Here is a 27,065-nt window from a genome sequence, read left to right as displayed (position 1 = left end):
TATCCCTAGTTAGCCTGGAACTCAAGGCGATTTTCCTGCCCTGTTTCTGGGTGCTGGGATTACACGTGTGTGCCAACACCCTGGGCTTTTGATGACTGTTTTGCCTAGAACCTTTCCACTCTCTCTTCTAAATTCTTTCCTGACTCAAGGCTGTGAAAACAGAATTTTTTTTCTGCTCTCCCTGACATTTCATAGTCTAAGCTTTTATGTTTAGACCTATAAGCCACCTCAAATACATTTTTTTGGCATAGGAAGTAGGGGTTGAAGTTGACTTTTTTTCTATGATACTTCCCTGGCTGCCCCAACACTGCTAGATGAAAAGATGAGAGTTCCTTGCTGAATTTCTTTGGGCCTTTATCAAAAGTCGCTTGACCATACATATGTAAGGCTACTCCTGGGTTTCTCACTGTGCCTCTTTGATCTGTTTATCAGTCTGTACATCAAAGCCACACCAGCTCACTAGCTGCAGCTGACAGAGTTTGATATGGGGGGGGGGGAATTCTCCCTGCCCGTTTTCAAGATCGTTTGAGCCATCCTAGATTATTGTGATTACTATATAAATGTTAATGTTTTCGTGTTAACTTTTCAGAAATGTTTGCAGGCATTTCAGTTTGGATTATGTTGAATATACAGATTGATTTGGGGTGGAGGTGGGGCTTCTTGGTAACACGGAATTTAAAGTCCATGAACTATATTTCTCCATTTTTTTTAGCTTATAAAAATTACTTTTAGAAACTATCCTTTTCCTTTTCTGCATAGATGTCTAGCATGGCTCATAGATTTTTATTAAAGTTATTCTTAGACAGTTCATGTTTTCTCAATGCTACTGTGGATGGGACTATTTCTTCAGTGGGGGCTTTTCTCTGTGTGTGATTGTGTGCAGCATCCAAACACTTTGTCTGTCTTGTTTGTGATCTTGCTCAGCCACTTGCCAGTTCCAGCAGGGTTTGCATGCCTATGGCATCTTAGAATACTGCCAGGTCAGCAAAGAAAAATAGTTTACTCCTTTTATAAGTTTGTGGCTTCTATTTTTTAACTTTGTATTGCTCTATTCACTGGCAATGTTAAGAATAGGTGCATCACTTTATAACAGACTTAGAGAAAAAATACTGCAGTTTCAACACAGCATAGTAGCGGGGTGGTAGATGTGTTTTATGGATGTGCTTTACATAGTCCAGGGTCTCTCTTCTGCTCATCAGTAATTGGCTGTTGAGTTCAGCAAATGTTTTGGTCTGTACATAATGGTCTGTACATAAATGAAATGGTCATTTCTCCCTTTGTTTTGGAAACTTGGAAAAAGTTAAATTGACTGATTTTTTAATCTTACATTTACCATGCAATTCAGACATAAAAATTCTCTTCTAAGGATATTGTGAAATCTTCCCACAGGCTCAGGTGTTTAAACACTTGGTCTCCAGATGGTGGTGCTGTGTGAGAAGTTTATGGAACCTCTGGAGGGCGGAAGTGGGATGCTATAGAGCCTCAAGGGCTGGCCTCATTTCCTGTTCCTACTCAGGCTCTTGAGGGGAACTGCAGTGTGACCAGCCAGGATCCTGCTCCTGTGTTCCTGTCTGCTGCCATGACAGCCCCACCATGGTGGACTCTATTTCAAACCGTGAGCCAAAATAAACCCTTTCTCCTTTAAGTTGCTTTTTCCCAGAGTTTTTTTGTTTGTTTGTTTGTTTGTTTTTGTTTTTGTTTTGTTGTTGTTGTTTTCCCTCACACTGGAAAAAAGAATGTAAAGTAACTAAGATGGATGAAATCCATTTTATTTATGGCTGCATTTTAAAAAATATTTTATTAACTATTTTACATTCATGATTTACAAAGAACATTAATCTTTTATTTATATAGTTTATATTATCTGTTTTATATCAGGGTTATGCTGGTCTCAGAAAAAGAATGACCAGAAAGTGGCCACTCCTATACTGCTTTCTGAGGTTTGTGTGTTGCTGGCCTGATTTTATCCTCAAATGTTTGGTGCTGTGTACAACCAAAGCCTGTAGTATCTGTATACTTCTGTATACATTTTTTAAATGTTTTTAAACCAAGTAGATTTTATGTGTTATCTGCACTGCACCAAAAAAATGAGGGAAGTCTTGGTTTTGTTATCTCAGTTCCTCTAATATGGGAGAATTTAGCTATTCACAGTGTAGAGATGTTCAAAAATAATGTTATACACACAATTTGCATTTAGAAAATTTTAAGTCCTTGTTTCAATTTTGGTCAGTTACCTATTTCAAGTAAGTTTTCCTGTTGTAGAATATTATTTTAAGATGTATTACATTTGTTTATGCTGTGGAGCATTTGTTTAATGATGCAAAGATGTGGTTGCATTTGTTTAACTCCATGGAGCTGTGTTACTGTGCCTGTCTAAAACACCCGATGGTCTAATAAAGAACCGAACGGCCAATAGTGAGGCAGGAGAAAGGATAGGCAGGGCTGGCAGACAGAGAGAATAAATAGAAGAAGAAATCCAGGAAGAAAGAAAAGAACAAGAAAAGGAAAGAAGACACCAGGGACCAGCCACCCAGCCATGTAGCCAGCCACAGAGTAAGAGAAGGAAAGTGTACAGAAGTTGGAAAAGGAAAAATCCAAGAGGCAAAATGTATATGGGATAATTTAAAGTTAAAGAACGCTGCCTAGAAGCAAACCAAGCTAAGGCCGGACATTTATAAGAAAGAATAAGCCTCCCTGTGGATTTATTTGGAAGCTGGGTGGTGGGACCCCAAAAGGTAAAGAGCAAAGAGCTAAGAACCAAGAACAACCAACAACATTTTCCTGTTCTGATTTGCAGAAATTATTCACATAAAGTTTTCTATGGTATCTTGGTATTGTTTTTCTTTATGAATGTCCTGTGAGTAATTAATAGCCTTTTCTCTGTCATTGACAGTGTTGATAACTAAATCTTGTCTTCTCAATTTTTGCCTGATTAGTCTATTTGCTGTTGACAAAAATATCAGTTTTTATCAATATTTTAAAATACCTCAATTTATAATTGCAAAATATCTTTTTAAAAATTTCAATATTTTCTCTAATATATATTTATTTTTTACATGAGCTTTGGTACTTTATTTGCTCCTCTTCTTCAACCTTTTGGAGAAGAAAGCTATTGGTTCTCACCCGTTTAAAGGAGAATATTCATTACAGCTGTGCCTGTATGCGTACATCATATACAACACTTCCGCTGACTTCCAAATGTTTCAATACATCTGGTGCATATGAAACAGGATTTTGAAGCTCCACCTTTCCCAGTGTTTTAAAGGCATCTTTTCTATATCTGATGGCCTCTGTAGTATATTTTGTTTCATTTGCTGATGAGAAACTGGGTGCTAGCATTTTATGTTCCGTGTATCTGGTGTTGTTTTTCCATAGTCCGTTTGATTTTTTTTCCTGATTCATCATTGGTTTTTTGCAGTTTTTCTTTGATGGACCAGTTAGAGGATTTTTGTGTCTCTGGAGACTGATGCCCTCTCTCCTCTCCTTCTGGCAGTCCTATTGTCTGTTTATTCCTTTGCTTCTGTTTCCTCTACATAATGTCTATCAGATTGTGTTTAAACAACACACCTGTCTCCACTGTGTTACTCAGCTCATGGAATTTCTACAGGTCTGCTTTCCAGTTTTGTGGTACTCTCTTCATCACTCTCTAGCCGCCTGACTGGCCACAAGAATGAATCTTCACTTCAGATGCTCCTGTTTCGACTTAGCATTTACCCATGTTTCCTTGACTGACAGCTTTTTATCCACCACTGAGGTTCCCTCTCTTTAACCTTTGCTTTTGTTTCCTCCTACTTATGACTCACACTCTGCTGCTTGGCTTCATGATGTTTGACTGTGTGGTGAACATTGCTTGTGCTATGCTGTGAGGAGGGTCATCATGCTGTTGTTAGTGGCTATCAACCTTTGTTCTGGATGTGTTGGTCCTGCTGGCACGTCCTCCTGACCCTGTCAGCTTGCTTTCGTCTTTGTCAGGGAGGATCTCTTCTTAGTTCTAAAACGTGAATCCTCCTCTAAGGTGCACACAGGCTAATTGCTAGTTGTCCTTTTCTGCAGGAGGAACATTTCTAGACTCAGGTGGGTGCCTGAAACCTTGCAGTGTGCTGACCCACATACATATTGTGTGAGTGTGTTATACACATATAGTATTTCATATGTATTCATATAATGCTAATGTTTAATTTATAAATTAGGTTCAGTACGATGCAAACAATAATGACTAACAGGAAAACAGAGCCATTTAGCCACTTATTGTAGTAGCATGTCACCACTCTTGTGCTTTATGGCTGCCATTCAGTAAAACTGGGGTCGAGTCAGTGGGAGAGCTGTGAGGCTGTGACAGTTCATCTGAGAAGCGAGATGACTACTGAGGCAGCATAGGCCATGCACTGCCTGAGTTTTCTAAACAAATGGGGTGGGGGACAAGCAGGTGGTGCTAGACTTCATGAAGGCACTTAACACTCAGGAATTGTTGATTTCTGGAAATGTCTGTGTAGCATTTCTACAGCACAAACTGTGTGTGTGTGTGTCTGTCTGTCTGTCTGTCTGTCTGACAATAGAAATGTGTCTCTATGTATGTGTCTCGTGTGTGTGTGTGTGTGTGTGTGTGTGTGTTTCTCTTTTCCCATGAGTCAAGGATCTCATTTAGAAGATCATCAATTCCAAGAATAATCAACAATAAGTCAAACGACAGCATCAAACAGATATTTTACCACCCATTTGAAGAAAACTAATACTAAACTCTTACTGTCAGACTTCAAAGAAAATACGTGTCTATTTTGGTGACAAATCAATACTTGGGTATTCTACACTACATGTAAAACTAATAAAAATCCTAACAGTTTTTTTTGTTTGTTTTTACTTTATCAAATTCTAAATTTTATAAGCATGTCATCCTGGTAAATATCAGGAAAAAAATTCTAAAGGTAAAAATACATGTGCTTGAAAAGAAGCCTTCTCAAATGCTACAAGCACTACAGAGCTACAACAGATAAAGAAAGTGGTGGTTGACCTAGGAGCAGACGGTAGTAGATCCTTAAAGTCATTTCTGATACGCATATACATTTAGTATATAAGAAATGCGGCATCAAGACCAGTGTGCCATGGATTATGCTAGAAGCGCTGTTGAAATCAGTAAATTATTCGACAACCTCAGCCAATGTGCTACAAACCACTCACTGTACATGTTATACAAAGGTACATAAAAGAGTTAAAGGTGAAATTTTCAATGTAAAAAATAATTGAAGCTGAATGTGAAAGAACATTATTCATAGAACTTCAGAGTGGGAAAGAACTAAGCATCCAGGAGAAAAAGAATCTCCATGCAGTATTGAATAGCCTTCTCATTTTGGAATGAAAGTTTGGCCACTTATACATATCAACCTCCCTTCCTGGTTCGTCAAGTTCTGTTCAAGTCAAGTACAAAGTCAGTTGATAGGAAATTCTGAAGAAGAGTGGAGTGAGTTTCATGTGCAGAGAAATACAAACAGCTATATACTCATGGGAAAACACCAGCCTCATTTTTTGTTAAGTAAGCTAAGCGGACAAATGAGGAGATGCTGTCCTGGGTACTTTGTGTTGCTCTCACAGAATGCCACACTGGGAAATTTATAAAGAAAGCGGCACACTTCTCACTGTCCAAGGGGCTAGAAAATCCAGTGTGTCTCACAGAGGCTATGTCTGGTGAGGGAGCTTCTTGCTATGTTTTCCCTGGCAGATGTCAAAGCACAGGAGGCAGTATTACATGCAGGACAGGTATAGAGGAATCTGAGAAACTTCCTGCGTTTTGAGACAGGGTCTGGCTATGTAGCTCCAGCTAGACTTGTGCTTCTTGCCCCAATCCCCTGAGCGCTGAGACTACAGGGAAGTGGTACTGTTCCCAGGTAACCTAGCCTTGCTCCTATCATAGCCCATTTTTGTGATAACTCACTTTCATGGCTCTTGATTTATGACCCACTGCCTGACACTGTTATACCAGCAATGGATTTTGGAAGGGACATCCAAGTCCCAGCAGATGGTCTATGAGGTTAATACAAAAAAATTAAGTCTTAATAGATTATGTTGGTAAAGCTGGGTGAAAATGGGTGTTTTGTAGACTTAGGGTATAACTATAAATCTGGGCTGGTTTTTTTTCCCCAGAAAAGAAGTTTGATTTTGCCCATGTTTCTTTTTACCCAGGACCTCACTTTAGATACTCATTTTATAAAGATGTATGCACATGCTTATTTTAATAACAATAAAAGAACAAGAATAGTCGTTCAACAGTGAGGAACTCATTAAATAATTGTTGGTCTATCCACAAAATAGAATACAAAATCAAACATTAAAAGAATGAGCTCTGCCCTGATATGAAACCAATCTCCAAGTTACATTTTTAATTGAAACAATCAAGACGTGCTAAAATATGCATACTATACACACACAGCCTCACATTCATTTGCATGTGTTTAAAGACTGTAAGACACTCCTGTGATGGCTCCAGCTGCCAGTGAGCTTTGATGATTGGGGCGGAGGGAGCCTTCCCTTCCTTGTGTACTCTCTCTAGTCTGTTCTCCAGTTTAATTTTTGGTAACGAACATAAATTATTTTTATTAAGTATTGTAAAGCATTATTTATAGACCTTTACCTATTGACATTCTAAGAAGCATGGGCTTATAAAATGCAGCCAAGGCACCAAGATTAGAACCCTCTGTGTCTGTAATTGTGTTTGAATCTACAAGTGTGGGGGATAGGGATCTCAGTGGGCAAAGAGAGGACCTGCTTTTGGATCTTCCTCAGCCACATAAAAAGCCAGGCATGGCGGCAGATGCCTGTGATCTCAGCTCTGCGAAGCAGAGACAGGAGAATCCCGTGGGCTCACTAGACAACCAGGGTAGGCAATCCATGAGTGCCACGTTCAGTGAGAGACCCTGTCTCAAATTCTAAGGTGGAGTGAGAAAGAGGACATCTGTTGTTGACTTCTTACCTCCATAGGTGCATGCATGGATACAAACACACATGTGTTCTTGAGCACATAGCACACAGACTCACACAAAACCATACGGAAATTTAAAAGAGGTTTACCTGTTGTGACTGTATAAGACGAGTTTCTAGTCCTTACCACACGGAACCTGTCTCCTGTTGGTAACTGTAGAAATACACTGTAGACCACACAGTGCTGTTTATGCTCGCTGGCCCCACAGGTGACATCAGGACAGTGTTATGAGGATTCATACTGTTTGAAGCTTTTCATGTGGTCCTCCACCCCTTTTACATACTGATAAAATGTTGCTTACACAATCCGTCCTTTGGCTCCCTCTGCTTGGCGAGCTTTCATTGTCTTCGGCAAAGGATGTTATCCTGAGCTGGACCTGCTGGAAATGATGAGCCGTTAGCAATGTATTTGCATTATCAGACCAACTAATTAAAAGACACCAAATGTAAGGCAATGCTTCATGGTTTGGGGACACTGAATCAGGCTTTACTTTGGACAAGCAGGGCATAGTCTGTGGCACCCAGGTATGGATGGCTCCAAGATCTGAGCTAAACAATGTAGCCTGTGGCATTCTGGCTTTTTCTCCTGCCTTGTGTTTTCAGCGCTCTCTTTTGTTGGAGCTGTCAAAGCCACTCAGAGCTCCTATCCAGCCCTTCATTTTGAGTGATAGAGGTGACGATTGGCCAACGTCAATTTACCAACCTATCAGTACCCATGGTGTGCCCTTCTGGGTCCCAGGGACTGTGAGATGCACACAAATGTAGGATGTAAGGTTCTGCTCTCAGGGAGGTGACAGCTCACTGGGGAACAGGTAGGAAGTACAATAAAGCAAAGTCACAGACTTGCAGCAGAGCTTAAATCAGGACAGCCCCAAAGTCTGTGACAGGAAGGAGCCATGGCCAGTAGTGACCCAGCACACACTAGGAGGGTGCTGGAAAACAGTTGGCCCTCTGCGGCCTTAGCCCATCATGAGCTTACTCCCAGATGAGAGAGGATGGAGTCTCCTGACAGAGCTCCCTGAGGAAAGCCTGGCATGTGGTGGCACTGGAGTCCAACCTCCAACCACTCTTCTAGGAGCAGGTGACTGTTCTGGAAAAGCACCTCTGGATTCCACATTTGAGTCTGTGGGCTCAGGCACAAGGTGGCATCTCAGAGGCCCAAGTGAGGGGCTGCAGAGATGGCCCAGTGGTTTAAAGCACTTACTACTCTTACAGGGGATGTGGAATGTTTCCCACATTCAAGTCATGTGGTCTAAAATTACCTGTAACTCCACTTCCAGGGGATCTGTCCTCTTGGCACCTGGACATATGTGGTACACATAAACTCATGAAGGCACACATATATACACATTAAAAAAAATCTCCAAGCCCCAAATGAGCCAAGTCAGAGAACTCATACCTTGGGGTCAGTGAGAACAAGTTAGTACAGTCAGGAACCTGGGTTCCTGGGACTTCCAGTGGTATGCTGGCACTCCTACTCTCAAGGAAATTCTTCCTTCAGAGAGAGAGACCACAGCATTTGGTCAGCTCAGAGCTGTGACTGTCCCTAAGTGGGTATAGGGAGGTCCCACAGATAGCCTGAGTTCCTTGGTTGATGACTTGAGCCCTGTTGAGATGAAGAAGTGACGCAAGCTTGGCAATAGTCTCAATGTCACTAGAAGACTCCTAGGGCAGAAGGCAGAGAACGATGTGAGGACTGAGCCTGGATGTGCATTCCCACCGTAGACGTCGACAGTGCACGTGCTGTGTGCCAGGCAGCTCTGACACAGCCAAGAGCACACTGACATGAAGAACAGGACCCCTGTGTGCTGTGGCTGTTCCTAGCAGTGCCACAATAAACAGGACCACCTTGTCCTTGCAGGGTCTGCTCTCTTGGTTCACAGAGCAGGGCTGAGTTGCCATGCCAATTTGCCTTCCGCGCCCTTAACGCTGCTTTTATCCCCTCTCATGTTGCCCCCCTGAGCAGAGCTTGGGCTGTAAAGGTCCAAGTCCCTCTTCATTTAGGATTCCTTCCAGGTCATTTGGAATTCATTCCTGGGACACGCTCCAGGCAGATTTCCCATTTTGCTCTCAGTGCTGCAAACATGGAGAACACACTGGAAAGCTCGCTGACTTTCCTGTTTAAACAATTATCTGCAAACTTAATGTTCCCTAAGTTAGCCAGGGCTCAGAGGTGTGTACATGTCTGGTTTGAGAAGCAGTGAGTTTTATGGGAAGGGCGCAGAACAAAAGCAGACACGCTGTTCTTGTATTCAGCCGTGGATGTGTTCCCAGCTCTCATGGACTATGGTGCCTTGAGTGCTGTCTGTTTGCAAATGTCTCCAAAGTGGCCCAGCATCACAACGCTGCTCCCAGCACACAATTCATTCACATGACCCCCTCCCTCCCAGTTCTCAGGCTCGGAAGGTGTAGGTGGCCCCAGCTCCCACCAGACTAGCCTATAGAGACGACAAGACAAGCTGACATTGACTGACTCCTTCCACTCCTGGCCAGGTTCTTGGTGCTCATGTTGGCTTTGTTTTTCTCCAAGAGGGTTCCAACTTAGATGTTTCCAATTACACTTGGCTCAGCCACACTGGCTGTGCTGACGTAAGCCTGTCATCAGCGTCACCATCACCATCCGGGGACATTTCCTGTGGACGTCTTGCCAACTGTTGCTAGTTCCACTAATGGTCCTCTACTGTCTGTCATGTGCCAGGCCTGGTGCTAAATGCTGGGCAGACGGCCATGCACACAGCATCTTGGCTTCAGGAGCCCATGCTATAAGGGAGCAGAGAAGCATGGTTTGAAATAACATAAGCCGAGATGTGCAGTACAGGGGCCTTCCAGGCCGGGCAGATGCATCAAGGAAGAGGTTCAGAGCCACAGTGTCCTGGAGGGTGAGTCATAGTGAACCAGGGAAGAAGAAGCCATGAGCTTGGGAAGTTCTCCAAAGGAACCTGAACTTGAGCCCAAAGCCATGATTAGATGTTGGAAGGGAGTCATCCTGGATTTCTACCTCAGGTCAGCATTGCAGCTACCACCTGGCTCGAGCTTAGAAGCCCTTCCTACGAGAGGTGGTAGAGATGAAGGAGTGTGCCCTGTCTCCTCTCACTAGAGTCCTCTCTATAGAATTCTCAGCAGCCCCCTCAAAGAACAGCCTGCTGGCTCTTTGTTCCATCCTGCTCTGCCCAGGGACTCCAGAATCCAGGCCCAGTAAATCAGTCTGTGCCCATCTACAAGGTACCAGGGAATCCAGAATAATACTCGGTAGATTTGGCTTGGCATTGGTGAACAACTGGAGACTTGGAATACTCATTTAACATGGTTTCTACTATTGACATATTTACCATTTACAGAATATTGATTGTGTGGTACAACGGATGAGTGGGTAGACACACATTATACACCAGCATACTAGTAATCCAGTGTGCTAGACAAAAACAGAGCCTGTGAAACACCAAGACTTGGAGAGTTTGAGTGACTTCCACACACAGTTGTTCAGTGATGAAGCTGAACTTCCATACAGGGTGGCCATAGTCCCAGGCCTTTACCTCTGGAGAGCTGGGAGGGCAGGCATTCACATGGAGCAAGAGTGCCAACGTGCAGGCAATGTACACTCAGGCCCACCTAATACCTAGGTGGTCCTTCGTCTTTCCCAGAATGGCTTGGACTTTTGAACACAGTGATTACCCATGTACTTGTCGTGTGTGTTTGGCCACTGATCACATCTGCAATGTTCACTGTGTCCAGTAGACTATGACATTCCAGCATGAAAGTCCATAAATTAGGAAACTTCTTTCTCAGAAGAAGACCCTAGCCTAGGAGAATGAACAATAATTTCAAGTTCGTCTACTGCTTTCTTAGTCCATACATAGTTCATTTCCCCAGTTGTTTCTCCAATGTCTCTCAAAGTATTCATTCTCTGACTGAACTTAATCAAGGATCACCATGGCTGTGCTTTCTATAACTTCTTTATGTCTTTTAATTTATAATGACTTAGCCGGGCGGTGGTGGCGCACGCCTTTAATCCCAGCACTCGGGAGGCAGAGCCAGGTGGATCTCTGTGAGTTCGAGGCCAGCCTGGACTACCAAGTGAGTCCCAGGAAAGGCGCAAAGCTACACAGAGAAACCCTGTCTCGAAAAACCAAAAAAAAAAAAAAAATTTAAAAAAATTTATAATGACTCCTTCTAATTTATTTTTTTATTTTACGTTAATTTTATTAAAAATGAAATTTGTTGCCTTGTGGAAAGTTTCATTTTTAGGGCCTAGCTCATGTTTTTACCGTGGTAGTATTTAGTGTGTTTATCTGTCCTCTACATTTCCTGTGACTAGGAGTTAGGGCTGAAGACTTGATAAGTTACAAACACTTGGACTTCACGTGGTTGTCCATCAGGGGCACCTGACAGGTTCTCCCACCATCCCTGATGTTGTTGAAGATCATAACTGTGTATGTTTTCATGATGATGACATATTGTCCCCTCAGCAACTAGCAAGTAATGAATAGCATAGTAGCTGGCCACTGGCTGATGGCTGTAGCACCCGCCTTAGCTGATGCATGTCTTTAAAACCTACGTGTGAGTTTATGGACTAAGGGGATGGCTCAGTAAGTAGAGTGCTTTCCCGGCAAGCGTGAGGACCAGAGTTTGGGCCCCCAGAAGCCACTTCAAGTTGAACATGTTAACTCACCTGTCATACTAGCAGTCCTCCTGTGAGACAGGGCCAGAGACAGGAGAAGCCTTGAAAATGGGAGGCCAAGTAGCCTGATGTATGCAGTGCTGAAACATAAGGCCGGACACCTGAGGTTGTCGTCCTCTGGCCTCCATATATGTGCTGTGGCACACACTCACCTATACTGACATTCAAACACACACACACACACACACACACACACACACACACACACACACAATCAACTAAATTGTATATGATTTTATATTATATTTTGTGTCTATAAAGTACTGTCTTTTGACTTAGGATTCTTACATTTTGTTTTTAATTCTTAAAAAAAAAACAGGAACATTTCTAAAAACAGAATCTCATTCCATGGACACTTACGTACACACTTAGTCCAATATCCTTGTGGGAACAATTGCTAGGAACAGAGATCCGATTTACTCACATGGAAAAGTTGGATAGAGTTGGCAAACCTCTCTCCTGTTTGTCAGATCAATTTCCTTGTCCCTCCTACAGCATGGTGTAGGGTGTACCTTTCTCCAGGCCTCCCAGTTCTCCAGAGCTCAGTGGCCAAATTCCAAAACAATGGTGGGTGTGTGAGGAATGTATGGAGAAGGAATGAAAGAGAAGGAAAAAAAAGATGTTCCAGGGAACTTCACAATTCAGAGGCTAGAGATCTTTAAAATCTTTATAATTTGTGTTCTTTTGTAAAGAGAACATGATAGAATATCTAATAATTAGATCTGTGTCCTTCTTTGGAAACTATGGGTCTTTTGTTTGTTTGCTTGTTTTTGAGACAGGATTTCCCTGTGAAGTTTTGGTGCCTGTCCTGAATCTCTTTCTGTAGACCAGGCTGGCCTTGAACTCACAGAGATCCACCTGGCTCTGTCTCCTGAGTGCTGGGATTAAAGGCACGCACCACCACTTCCCGGCAACTATAGATCTTTCTAAAGAGACAATACAGTGCTTCTTAATGAACCCTTTCCCTGTTCTTCTGTCCTTTTCGCTGTCTCTCTCTTTCTCTGTGTATCTCTCTCTGTCTCTGTCCCTGTCTCTCCGTCTCTCTCTCTCACACACACAGAGTCCCCATCTAGATTTATGGATTATCATTATTTCCACAATCAATTCCAGTTATCATCATTTTTGGTGCTCACACAGCTGTCCCAAAGGTAGCCGGTAGGATGCGCTTCCAGCTGGTCCCCATGTGCTGCTGACACCACCATTTATTTTTGATGCCTTCTTTATTTTTAATTAAAAAGTATGCTTTTTTCCCTCTCTGGCATGACTAGATGTCCCAGGATCTCCCAAGCATTTTCCTTACCCCAGAAGTGGAAGGAGCCGTTTGTACCCTGGGGTCTCTACAGCCTGGGGAAGGATGCTTGGAAGGCAGAAGGCTGTTCTGTGTGTGTGTGTGTGTGTGTGTGTGTGTGTGTGTGTGTGTGTGTGTGTGTGTTGCCTGCTGTTGACAGTTCTTGTCTGGAGGGCCTATGAGTGGATGAGTTGTGATTCATGCTACATCACTTTAGATGCAGCGTTTTACTCCTTTGACATTTTAATTATATGTGTTTGCTCTTTCATGGAAAAAAGATTGAACTTTGTTTTCACTTTATCCTCCCATAATTGTATCATTTTAGATTTCAACATGGGTGTCAGTGTGGGAGACCACGCAACAGAGGAAGCATTGCATCAGTTACCTTCAGATGCATCTCTCCAGGAGCTCATGGGATTGTTCTAGAAAAACCTCTACTCTGTGTGATTTGCAACTAAGTTCATTTATTTGGATTTATATTCAATTATGCTTATTTTATGTTTGAATATGTAAAACACACGCCTACTTCAGAATTCAAAAGTAAGTGACAAGGTTCTTTAGAGATGTCTTTCATTCATTTCTCTTTTGCTAACTGTTGACTCTAAGCCCCAAAGAAGGCTCTGTTTATCCTTTTGATATAACTTTTAAATACACTCATTATTTACCCAAATTTGCAAAAGGAAGATAGATATATAGGTAGGTAAATGATAGATAGATAGACAGACAGACAGATAGATAGATAGATAGATAGATAGATAGATAGATAGATAGATAGATAGACAGATTTTGGAAGTTGTTATAAGCTAATTAATGGTATTTTTCTCACTCATTTTATAGGATGACATAGATGCCCATTGAACGGATGTACCATAAGTTTCCCCAATCAGTGCCATCTAGTTAATTTTTTAAAATATAATACTACAAAGACTAACTGCATTTGTTTTTTGCTTTACATTCACAACAATGAATCTTCCAGATGCCTTTCTGTAAGTAGTATGTGGGTGTGTGGCTTGGTGATTATCCATAAGCAGCATATGTACATGCTGGTATATTTTGATAAATATTGCTCATTTCCTCGTCTGCCAAGCTGTGGCATTCTGTTGTGGAATATTTATTTACATCATGTGAAGATATATTGCTGTGATTAGTTTAATAAAGAGATGAATGGTCAATAGCTAGGCAGGAGGCATAGGCAGGACTTCCAGACAGAGAGAGGAAGTAGGAGGGAATGAATCCAGGGGTGGGAGAGGACACACAAAATGGGATGAGGTAAAAGCCACCTGGTAGAACATAGATCACTAAAAATATAGGTTAATTTAAGTTATAAGAGCTAGTTAAAAACAAGCCTAAGCTAGAGGCCAAGCTTTCATAATTGATAAGTTTCTGCGTCGTTATTTGAGAGCTGGCTGGTGGGACAAAGAAAGACTCATTACAGCATTCTGGGTCTACATAGAAAATGCATCAGCACACGTGTTTTCTGCAGGGTCTATCTCCAACATAGTGAGCCATCAGACTTCTGAGTTTTGGCCCATCTGAATGGTGGGAAACACTGCTTCAAAAATGTTTTGCTCTGTCCTGACTGCATGTAAAGCTAAATGAGTCTATGGAGCATTTTCCATTCTGTTTTGATGAATTGACCACTCAGTTCTTCTGCCCATTTTTCTGTGTCAGTTTTGGTAATTTATTACTTATGTTTTTTAAGAATACTTTAGGGAAAATACCCTGTTTGAGGTATATGGTTCATGTTTTCCTATGGTCTATCACACTATTTGCCTAGAGTTTTTTTTTTTTTTTCATTCCAGTTAAAAATCAATGTGGATCTTGTTGGTCAAAATGCTATTCATCAACATGACGTCCTACAACATGATACCTGTGTAACAGGACAAATGTTAGAAATAAGGCCCTCTGCTGCTTTTGAAGCTGGTCAAGTGGTTGGTTCAAGTGTTTCAAAACTCAGCCCTACTTTCTGGGTGACTCCCATATTTCATCAAGGATCCAGACTTATCCCATAGCCCTTGGGGGCTATTCCCTGGTCTGTCTATCTGTTAAAGAAGGACTTTGGATAAAAACTATAAAATCTATCAGTTCTGCCCTGGAAATGTGGCCTCGTTGGCCTCAAGTAGACTATTGCATAAGCTGCTAGCTTGTCAATTAAAAGAGAGAGGGCAGGAATGGCCAAAAATCACAGGAAGGATTTTCTAGAAGTCTGTTCTCATATGTTTGTTTCATGCATAGAAGTGTAACTATAACAAACTTCCTCCAGACAGGAAACAGACATCACACTGCCAATAACAGAACTGAGGAGGATGTGTTTAGGGAACAGAGGTAGGAAGCAGTGGCCTAGGATCAGTAACAGCCACATAGTCATCCCTGTTAATTAAGGTGGTAATGGGGAGAAGATCCCAGAAAGAGTACTTAAGAAAGTCACCATAAAGAACGGATCACTTTGAGGGCAGCTAAACACTTTGGTAACGGGACAAAGTCAAAGCGACTTTTATATGTTATGACTTCACCCCTCCTTGCCACATTCCCCCAACCAACTATCAGGGTGCTCAACACAGTCACTTCTACCCTGCTGATGTGGCCCATAGCTATGAGCCTCCTGGGAAGCAGAGGGTGGAAGGACCAGGCTGTATTGACTATCCTCATCAGTGTGGAGCTTCCTAGAGTACTGACTGTTCCCCCTTCACGGGGACCTTAGGCTCTGGCATGACCAAGTTCTCAGTTCCATTTGTGATACCCTGCTGCCCCGGTGTGGGAAGCCTGTGAGTGAGCATGGATCACTAGGCTCTAGGGTGGGACTGTTAGAGCAGCAGCAGGCAAGAGCTAGCTAGCATCGTACACTTCCTTTTCTCAGTGGTGGAAAAGCCAGAGAAACAGTGACGCTCAACCCAGAGGACCTGATGTGGCTGCCAGGATCGCTGCTTCTGAGGCTAGGGCCCCACAAGACAAACCTACAAGTGAGGAAGACAAGACCAAGGAGTCACCATTCCCTTGGCTCATTCACCCACTCAGGAAGGAAAGAAGTGTAACTGGTTTGTAGTGTTTGTTTGTTTGTTTGTCTGTTCAAAGTCCTAAGTCAGACATAAAACCATAATGTCTAGTATTTTCTGTTTAATGATTCTTTAACTTTCAGAAAGGCCGTCTTCAAAATGTATCTTTTATTTGAAACCAAATCAAAGTAATTTTGTGTCCACTTAGTGGACGCTGTCCCCGTTCACCCACCAATTCACTACTGTTCTTGGTTCACTCAGCTGGCACCTCCAGCCCTTGGAGGCAGGACAGTAGAGTTTTTACAGCTTTTCTAAAAAGACTCAAGGAGATTTAGACACCTTAATTAGCAACCAAATTTGTGGGAAATTGTGGCCACAACACTCCAAGGCCCCATCCCCTTTACAGTAAAGTTTGGAGCAGTTTGGAAGGACTTGGGAACCTGTCAGTGGGTCTCTCCTTTCTCTCACCCTTCTGCCTTTTCCTGTTTGAGAATTCTTTTCTGCCAATCTGCAGCCAGTGCTTAAAATTAAATTCTTCTACATTATTAAATTGAGTATTTGGCTTAATATTTTAAAATCCGAGACCAGTTGAGGCCCAAAAGCACTCTATCAGTGCCTGACATTCCCCGTTGAAATTAAAAGCTTGCTGAGAAAGAAACTCAGCTGATGGATGGAGATGGAGAGCTCCCTGGTGGCGCTGCTCCGTTCATGGGGCTCTGAGCACTTCTCTCCAAGTTCAGTTCTAAGCTCTCAGGTCTCCAGAGAGTGTCTGGCAAGTTGGAAGTGCAACATGGCCCCAAAGGAATCTGTGCTCTGATTTTCTTCCCTTCCTTAATATCTCCTGATTCTTTCAATGGTGTCATACGCCTCACTCAAGACTTCCCCAGCCCCCGAAAGAAAAGCGCTATATGCAGTCCGACCACGGTGAACACATTTGGAACCTTTGCTTTGTGTTTAAGCAGTTCCTTCTACACTCAGCCATGAAAAAGTGCAAATTTCCTGTTGGCATGGCTTTCATCTAATTTTTTTCTCTCTTTTACTTTTTTGTCCCTTCCAAGACAAACCAAACAAGAGCATTAAGGATGTCTTAGATATGGAAGTCCGGGCTCATAGCTCACAATACTTGCCTTTCCTAGTGATGTGTTGCTTCATGTTATCTAGAGAAGAACCTGGCAACCCAGGCCCTGTACAGAGTTCCTGGGAAATATGACCACTTTATATCTAATTTTTCTGACTAGGATCTGAATGACCTAAGTGCAGGACATAATAATCTCAGAGTCTCCATTTGTCTGCTTGATCAATGTGGTTTCATTTGCCTCTTTCAACATGGCTTTGGGGTTTTTAATCTCTACTCTAACAGTGTATGTTTAAGTTTATAACTGAAGTCAGCATCCTTGGTACCATTGTGACTAAGAAGGCTCGATGCCTTTAGGACCATGCCACCATCCTCCAAGGCACTTGCTAGTGAGCAGACATGGGAAGTACCACACTTATATCCAGGCACGTCTTGGATGGAACTGTGGCTATAGGCATGCAGTGAATTAAACTCTGTAGAATCTTTGGTGAGCTCCAAGTGGTCATTTCTGGGTCAGGGAGATAGCCCAGTTGGTATAGTGCTTACCACACAAGGATGAGGATCTAAATCTGATCTCCAGAACCAAGGTAAAGGAGCCATCATGGTGCTATAATCCCAGCACTGGGGAAGTGTCTGGGACAGTAATACAATCTCAAAGACAGAAAACTAAGAAAAAGTGCAAAGGAAATCAAAGGTAGGGCCTGGTCCAGTGGTACAGGCCTGTCATCCCATGTCCTGGGGAAGTGAACCCAGGAGGACCATAAGTTCAAGGTCAGCATAGACTACAGAGTGTGTTCAAGACCATCTGAACAACTTAGAATTATTCTCAATATTTAGAAAGAAGGGCTGGAGGTAGGGTAGTGCAGTGGGAGAGCACTGTCTAGCATGTGTCAAACACTGAACTCAATCCCCAGGACCTCCAAAAGGAAAAACATCACAAAACTAGGCAGCAGCAGGATGGCCTGGTGCTGCTCCCTGGGAACTCATTTATCTTGAATGTGTGATTTTTAAATTCCTTTTCAAGGCCCACTTTCCACATTTATCCAGATTCCCTAGGAGGCTGTTGCCAATATCAGGCAGTACTTTCAGTGTTTTGTCCTTTGGAGTTACCATTTCCACCTAACTGACTCACTACTGGGGTACAGAGTTACCATTTCCACCTAACTGGCTCACTATTGGGGTACAGAGTTACCATTTCCACCTAACTGGCTCACTATTGGGGAACATTCAGGATGCTTCCCACTGCTGCCATTATGGATAAATCTCCCTTGACTATGTCTGAGTACTCAATCTCAATTCTAACCAAAACCGACAAAGAGAAATATTCTGTTAGATGAATTACACACCTTCCTTTACATTTTATTGTCAAAGCTGACTTCTACCTACCACCTTTGAGGCAGCCTCCTTCCATCAGACTGTCATGGGAACTAAGCATGTTTGTTAAAAAGTTTCAGTACAAGTGAACAAACTTGAATAGACTCATTTTTCTCATTTTTATTAGTTCATACAGTGTATTTGGATCATATCCACTCCCCTCCCACAATTTCTCTCAGATCCAAGGCCCATTCCCTATCTACCCAATTTTATGTCTTTTGTTTTTAAAGCCCATTAAGTTCATTTATGCCTGCCTGTCCACATAGTCTTGGATGTGTGGCTTTCCACTGGAGTGTGGTCAACCAAGCAAGGGCCACTCTCCTGAAGAACAGTGCATCTCCCTCTCCCAGAAGCTGTCACTTGCATAATTCCTTGGCTAGGGGTGGGACTTCATGCTCGCCTCCATGCAGGGATTTTATCAAGTTTATAATTGACACTTCTTTCACTGACATTGGGTTTGAACATTTACCTAGTGTTTTATTGCCACCAGTGGTTCTTACTTGTGAATCAACTGTTTATGTTTCCATTGAGTTATCCACCTCTTTCCTATTAGCTTGGAATAGGTCTTAAGCTAACAGCTCTAGTATCTTAATCTCTACGGAAATGAGAAACCATTATTTTAGAACAGTATTCTCTCTAAGGATGTAGTGTGTTAGTCACTTCTTCTCATTCTAAAAAAAATACCAGAGAAGGAATTTAGAGGATTTGTGCTGGCCCACAGTTTCTGGAGTTTCAGCAGTCCATGGTCAGCCTGTTCCATTGCTTCAGGTGGAAGCCAAGGTAGAGCATCATGGAGGAATGGGAATTATGAAGGAGGGCTGCTCACCTAAGGCAGCAGGAAGTGAAAAGAGAATGGGCCTGATGCAGTTATCCCCTTCAGAGCATGCCTCCAATGACATGTTTGTGTGCATCCTTTTCCTCCACCATCTTCCAACAATGTCATCAGAATATAAACCCATAGGTGGGTTTTATTAGATGATAGGCCTATGATATGTTATTTTAACCAACTAAAATCTACATGGAGACATTTTTAATTTTAGGGTTGCTCAATAGAACTAAACCTCTCACAACTGTAACATCAGGATCAGGACCAATTCATAGACTGTTAGGGGACTCTTAGATGACAAAAGGTGGGTTAAACCACAGCAAGGTCCGGTGATTGATTTCTTCCTATGTCATTAAAATGTCTATTGTTTTTTGTTTCTGTATTTTCAGTAGGATCTTTGTTAAGTAATGGTTCAATTGATTGACAATGTTTTGAAATGTTCAAGAAGCTGGGGTTCAGCCATTCCTATATAATACATATCCCTACACATTCCTTACAATCCCATCACTTTCCTGAAGCCCAACTCTGTATCTGGGCCAAGCCTGCAAGAACATTTCATAACCAAACCATAGCACTGAGTGTTGTGTTCATACAAAGCATACACTTAAAACTACTTCCTTTTATAGCTACCTGTAGGTATGGGCTAATCGCTAAGCTCTCTATTGGATGGTACACAATGAGATGGAGTAGGAGGAAAGTTGTAAACTTTTATTTTTTACTTAAATAATTACAATAAAAAACCCACTTGACTCTTATCTAATTTGGATTTGGGGGTTGTTCAGAAATCCTAGATGTTGATGTGGTGGTGTGTATTGATTGTTCATCAGAATGTTTAGAATGTCAGGGCAAGGAGTTAGAATGGAGAGGGTATTATATCAGTCCTGGAATGGTCTACCTCTGGAAGTCTTATTGCATAAAGAAAAATAGAATCCCTTTTTTTTTTCCTTTTGCATGTTTTGTTAGTGACAGCTGAATGTATTGTGTAACTGTGCGTTCCATAACCTATTCCAACATGCTGCCAATTAATAGACCCTACAATAGTCACAAGTCTATCACTATAACAAATTATTCTGTTGTTGTTGTTTTGTTTGTTGTTTGTTCTTCTGAGACAAGGTCTCTTTCTGTAGCTTTGGCTATCCTGGAACTCACTATGTAGACTAGGCTAGCCTCAAACTCACAGAGATTTGACTGCTTCTGCCTCCCTAGTGCTGGGATTAAAGGACCCCACCATGCCTAGCTACCATAAATTCTTGTAACGATCAACTTGTAAAGAGAATAAGGTGTATTTTATGCCAAAGTTTTAGACATTTCAGTCTATGATTCCTTGGATCCTTAGGGACCATTGAAAGGTAGCATATCCTGGCTCTCTGGTAGAGCAAAACTTTTCAATGCATGATCAAGGAACAGAGAGGAACAGGAAGGGACTGGAACCATTCTATTCCCTTGGAAGATATGATCCCAATTATCTAGAAGGACGTCAACATTTTAACAAGGGTATAAGTGATGTATTTCAAGTGAATTTGTACATGATGAAAACTTAGTACCTGAGAAATCTAGACTTTCTATTCATCATAAAGAACATAAAAAAACATATATCTTTCCTCTCAGTCATTCTTAAAAGAAGGCATTAAGTGGGGCTTCCTTCCTTACACACTGGGCCCTCTTGGACATTTCAGATAATGGTAAATCAATTGAATCATTACTTAACAAAGATCCTACTGAAAATATAGGAAGAGAAAATGATAGACATTTTATTGACACAAGTAGAAATGAATCACTGGGCATTCCTGTGGTTCAACTTACCCTTTATCTTCTAAAAGTCCTCCTGAAAGTCTGTGAATTGGAGGGTCTGGTCCTGATGTTGCAGTTGTGAGAGGTTGAGTTCTATGGAGCCATCCTAAAATTAAAACTGTCTTCATGAAGATTTTCGTTTATTAAAGTAAGCTATTATGCCAGGCGGTGGTGGTGCACACCTTTAATCCCAACACTCAGGAGGCAGAGGCAGGTGGATCTCTGTGAGTTTGAGGCCAGCCTGGTCTACAGAGCGAGATCCAGGATGGGCACCAAAACTACACAGAGAAACCCTGTCTAAAAAAACAAAAACAAAAAACGCTATTATTGGCATATTATCTGGGGATTTATTTATAGTTTTAGCTGGTATCATGTCACTCCACATGAGGTAAGAGATTAACTGTGGGAGTTTGAGTGAGATGTCCCTGCTAAGTCACGGGCATTTGTTGGATCCTTGTTCTCCAGTTGGTGGCTGTTTAGGGATGAGTGTGGTGGTATTGTGTTCCTCAAAATATTGTGCACACTAATAAACTTACCTGGGGTCAGAGACAGAACAGCCACAATATTAAACATGAGGATAGGCAGTGGTAGCTCACACCTTTAATCTTAGCATTCCAGAGGCAGAAATCCATGTGTTCAAGGATACAGCCAAGCATGGTGACTCACGCCTTTAATCCCAGAAAGTGAGCCTTTAATCCTAGCGAGTGATGGCAGATAGGAGGTTTGCTAAGGAAAAGCTTCAGCCTGGGACCCAGCCACAAACGGTGGCAGCGGGACCATGGAGGCAGCTACTGCTGCTCTGAGCTACAAGCTGCTTCTCTTTGTGTTGGTGACTGCAGTGATGCTGCTACCTGGGAAAACGGGTTTACTGCTGTTTGTTCAGAGAAGAATTGCCAGGACCATTGTATTACCAGAAAGCATCCACAAAGGGCAGTTTGGAAAAGTTTGGCAAGACAAATGGTGGGGAGAAAATGCTGTGAAGATTTTCTCTTCTAGGGAAGAAAGTTCATGGTTCCGAGAGACAGACATTTATCAGACTGTGATTGCTCCAAACCACAGAGGAGGCACAAAAAAAATCTGCAGGGAACCTGACCATGCCTAACAGCAACTTTGAAATCTTCAAAAAGATGACAGGATCCCACAACGATGATTCCACATGGACTATGGTAAAGCCATTAAGCTGATTAACACCACAGAAAGATTGACTTTGGACTTCAAACTGCTGCTCAGGACAATTTTGAGATTTTGAGATGGCTAGCTGAGATGATCCAGGCTGACAGACTACATGAACAAGGACTTGAAACAAGCCCTGCACTTTCTTATTATGCAACGACTGGACAAATGATACAGGACTTGACAATTAATCCCAAATTTTTCTTTTCAGGATTCCCTAAAGATGTCTTCTCCCCTAGAAAGAAGGAAGTAATTTTAAGAAAATGATGCCCACATTCCCAAGAGGTGGGATGGGAGGTTTTTGGTTGTTTTATGAGTTATGAATATTGTCATTGTTTATGACAGTTGGTTACAAGTTGTTAATTGTTAATGGTCAGGAAAAAAATCTGAACAAGATTCAGAGTTTTTGTTTAAAAAAGAAAAAAGAGCTTTTATATAGATATGAGTTAGATTATTGAATCTATTCTGAGAAAAAAGATAAAGAAATAATAAGATAAATGAGTAGATCACTGAATCTACACTGAAAAGAAAAAGGAGAAGATATAAAAATGACAAAAGGTAGATTATTGAATCTATTATGAAAAGAAAAAAGAGAGAATATGGATATGATAAGATAAAAAGGGAGATTATGTAATTTACTTTTAAAAAGGAACTACTTGTTTTAAATAAGATAAGTAATGAAATTTTTTGTCTGAGTTTATCAAATGTTACTGGACTGGACATTGTTATATATTAATGGAGTTTTTATCTGAATCTGTCAAATGTTAATGGACTAGACATCGTTAATGTAATCTTGACTGTATATATTGTATATACTTATTGGATATATATTTTTTTTTTTTGGTTTCTCGAGACAGGGTTTCTTTATGTAGCTTTGTGCCTTTCCTGGAACTCAATTGGTAGCCCAGGCTGGCTTCAAACTTACAGAGATTGGCCTGCCTCTGCCTCCCAAGTGCTGGGATTAAAGGCGTGTGCCACCACCGCCCGGCTCTGGATATAATTTTTATTGTATTAGTTATAAGATTTTTTTAATTTTTAGACAAAAAAGGGGAAATGTGGTGGTATTGTGTTCACCAAAATATTGTGCACACTAATAAAGTTATCTGGGGTCAGAAATAGAACAGCCACAATATTAAACATGAGGATAGGCAGTTGTAGCACACGCCTTTAATCCTAGCATTTCAGAGGCAAAAATCCATGTGTTCAAGGATATAGCCAAGCATAGTGACTCATGCCTTTAATCCCAGAAAGCGAGCTTTTAATCCCAGGGAGTGATTGCAGATAGCAGAAAGGTATATAAGGCGTGAAGACCAGAAACTAGAAGCTTTTAGCTGGTTAACCTTTTAGGCTTTGAGCAGCACAGTTCAGCTGAGATCCATTTGGATGAAGACACAGAAGCTTCCAGTCTGAGGAAACAGGACCAGTTGAGGAACTGAGGAACTGAGGTAGCTGTGGCTTGTTCTGCTTCTCTGATCTTCCAGTTTCACCCCAATAACTGGCCTCAGGTTTGATTTTATTAATAAGAAATTTTTAAGATTCCTGCTACAGATGAGGAGGAGGCACAGCTTTTTTGGAAGAAGTATGCCACTGAGGGTGAGCTTTGGAGTTTCTAGAAGACTTGTACCATTTCCAATGTGTTCTGCTTCCTGTTTGTGCTTCATACTGTGAGCTCTCAGTTCTTCCTCTTTCACTTACAACCTCTACTCCACCGTCATGGAACAGTATCCCTCTGGAACATAAGCAAATGAACCTTTCCTGTTAGAAGTTATCTTGAGCATGGTGTTTTATCACAGCAGAAAAGAAACTAATACAGCAATGCACATAGTTTATGTATTTAATTTAATTTTCTTCCTTTCTTCTTTCCTTTCTTTCTTTTTTTGGGGGGGAGCGTCAAGGGTGACCTTCATCCTAGTCTTTGCCTGTATTCTCGGTCTCCCATCAAACGTAGTGATTTCACCCTGGGTGTTAGGCTTGTGTCCTGCAGGTTTTGCCCTTGACCCTAGAGTACCATACTATGCAAATACAGTTTCCAGCCTTAGGTATGCAGGCAGCTTGGTCACGTGGCTGTCCCTCTCTGAAGGTTTGGTTCAATAGTAGAATGCTAGTCTTTGTTTCCTTTCCTATTCCATTTCCTGCAGGCAGAACTTGGCATGGGGAAGATCTGTTTTGGCCTCCATCCAGGTAATTTAGTAGCATGAGTGTCTCATTATGAAGTGGGCTCACCTGTAGGATGGTCCCATGGTCTGGACACCAAGGCTGGCATTATTATTATTAAGATGCTGCTTCTGTACAACATATGTTTTCAGCATCAACTGTTAATTTCCCCAAATACCAGCCTAGAGAGGTTCCTGGAGGGCCGGCACTTTTCTTTGTTCTTTCTGGGAATTGGGAGAGAAGCTAACCAAATTCCAGCTGTCCTCTTCACATGACTATTTAAAATCAGAAATGACAAAGACGGCAATTAGAAAAACATGTTGCCAGCACATCTCTTCATGGACATGAAGAAGGGTATTTCCTTTGCTCTGAATCCTGAAGCAAGCATTTTAATTTGGGTCACTAAGGACTCTTGAGAATGGTACATGTAACTGTCCTTTTGTTTTAAAGAAGTGTGTATTCTCTTAGCCCATTTGTAACTTGCTCCTACAAAGCTGATCTTTTCTGGGGTTAAAAGAGAAAGATTATGCACCAGGGTTACTCTGCAAATGTTTTGTATTAGAGCAGAAATTGCCTTCATGTACCAAGTCGTTTAAGCATCTATGACAATGTCGCCAGCCATCTGGGCTGCTGGGAACACTAAATCAACCTGTTGTATTCACAAAACCAAGTAATTTATCTGTCAGGTGGTATTTCATTTAAAACATATTTCTGCGCAAAATGAAATACGTAAAATCGCCCATTTCCATACCCAAGTCTAGCGCTTCCCATTATTTCCACAGATAAAAATTGTCTTTTTAATGGAGCAAGAAGGTCCTTGGGCACACTGGCCTACCACCCCAAGGAGGACCTTCTATTTGCATTATGTAAATGCCCATTGGCAGTCAGGAGAACTGAGAGATTGCTTTTGATGACTGTGCCTCTCTCAACCAACTTTTGAGCATTACTTCCATGCATGCCAGAGCTGGGAGGTCAGCTGAGATTTTCTGTGACGGCCTCGTGACGAAGTATCAGTCCATTATCCAATTTGATGCCATAAGAAGCCAGCACTGTATTTCATAGCCTTATACTAGGGGCTGAGCAAGCTTTATGAAGCTTGAGCTTAATCTCCTTTCAGATTTATGCTTCCCAATTCCCCAAATGCACAAGTGTCTTCTCACACTCCCTCTATGTCAGATGTGCGCAGTGGGAAGGGTGCCTGTGTGGCCACGTGCATTCTTACTCTGCTGAATTACTTCGTTTCTCCCCCATCAGAAAAAACAAGCAGAAGCAGGATGAACAACTGGCTCCCTTCCACCACCTTCTTACTTTTCTCTCCCTGTAAGTAAATGAATCTTCCCTAACTTGATGCATTTAATATGGGGACCCCAGCCTAGCATAATTTCTCTAGACCTGGGTTCTGATAAATGACACAGGGTTTCAGTTGGATTTATGGACCCTGCTCACCTGGGGAAATGCAGTTTGCTCTTTCTTCACAAACAGAAAGGAAATGTGTGGGAATCAGGTTTCTCGTGCCCACGGATGCCAGGAGGAAGCAGAGGTGGCCCGCAGAGCGGTTCTCAGAAAGAGCTGTGTGGAAAGAAAAGAAACACATCTATAGATCGGAAAAGGTTGCCATTCCAGTGCTGGAATCTACCGGGTGAGTTTTCCCGGGTTCTGTATTGGCTTCGGAGTGTGTCTATTCCTACTCAAGGATGCTGTGTGTCTCAGTAGGTCTAAGTGTCTGTCAGCCAAACTGCTGGACCAAGCCGGACATGATCTTGAACTTCTTGGCTTCCTACCCCACCTTGGGCCAGACAGTTACAGGAGCCTCTCCTTTGAGCAACTGAAGGGGACTAGTGATTTTGATACTTGACTAATTAAAAGGGCAGATTCCATGCAGACTGGTGCTGTCATCATTTTAGGGCATTATTCATTCATACTTTCTTGACTACCTCTCAGGTGTGACCTGAAGACTACAGAAGTGATCTGATTCTCACTTCCCTGTGCAATGAGTTTGATGATGATGACACTGCATGCCTAAGAGTCAGAAACCCCTTGAAAAAATAAGGTACAACACACGGAAAAGTGGTCCAAAGGCTTGGCCAAGGTCCCTGGCAAGCGAAGCTGCACTAGGCGACAGGAGAACGATTGTTCCCTGCCTCCTGTTCTCGGCACTTCCTTGCTGCTTTCTCAAGGTCCCCATAGCAACCACCTCACACCCCAGCATCAGCGCCATCTTGTATCTGTGACTCCTCTGCCTTCCCATCCCATGTCCCTCACAGTCTTCTGATGCACCTGACTAGCCTTCAGTGGTAGCCTCCCCTGCCCTGAGAAAGTGAGAACTTGGGCCTCAGCCTCTCCTTGCCTGACTATCACCTTTCCTGTCACCCAACAGCTGCTTAGATCCCCAGATGTACCACATGGGCATACACACCCCCATGTTCTACCTTGGCATACCGTTCTCCAACTCGGTGTTATAGACTCTACAGGTGTTAACTCACGTGGCCATTCCCATGCATGCACTGGGGACTCTGCAGCACCTGATTCCTTGTATCCTTCCCTGAAATGTGATTGTTTTCTCTCCAAGGGTGGTCCTAAGAACAGAAGTGTAGTGTGGTCCAGATGCCTGGAATGTCCAGTCCCCTCAGCCCAGGGAGTGGAACTATTTTCTCTTGCAGCAAACATAAAACAAAGCTCTGGACCACTTGCCTGTCACGTGCCTCACTGAAGCCATCCCCCAAGACCCTGTTAGTGGGAAATAG

Source organism: Peromyscus maniculatus, chromosome 1 (assembly GCF_049852395.1).
Source record: "Peromyscus maniculatus bairdii isolate BWxNUB_F1_BW_parent chromosome 1, HU_Pman_BW_mat_3.1, whole genome shotgun sequence".
Classification (NCBI taxonomy): Eukaryota; Metazoa; Chordata; class Mammalia; order Rodentia; family Cricetidae; genus Peromyscus; species Peromyscus maniculatus.
Note: the sequence above shows the minus strand (reverse complement) of the source record.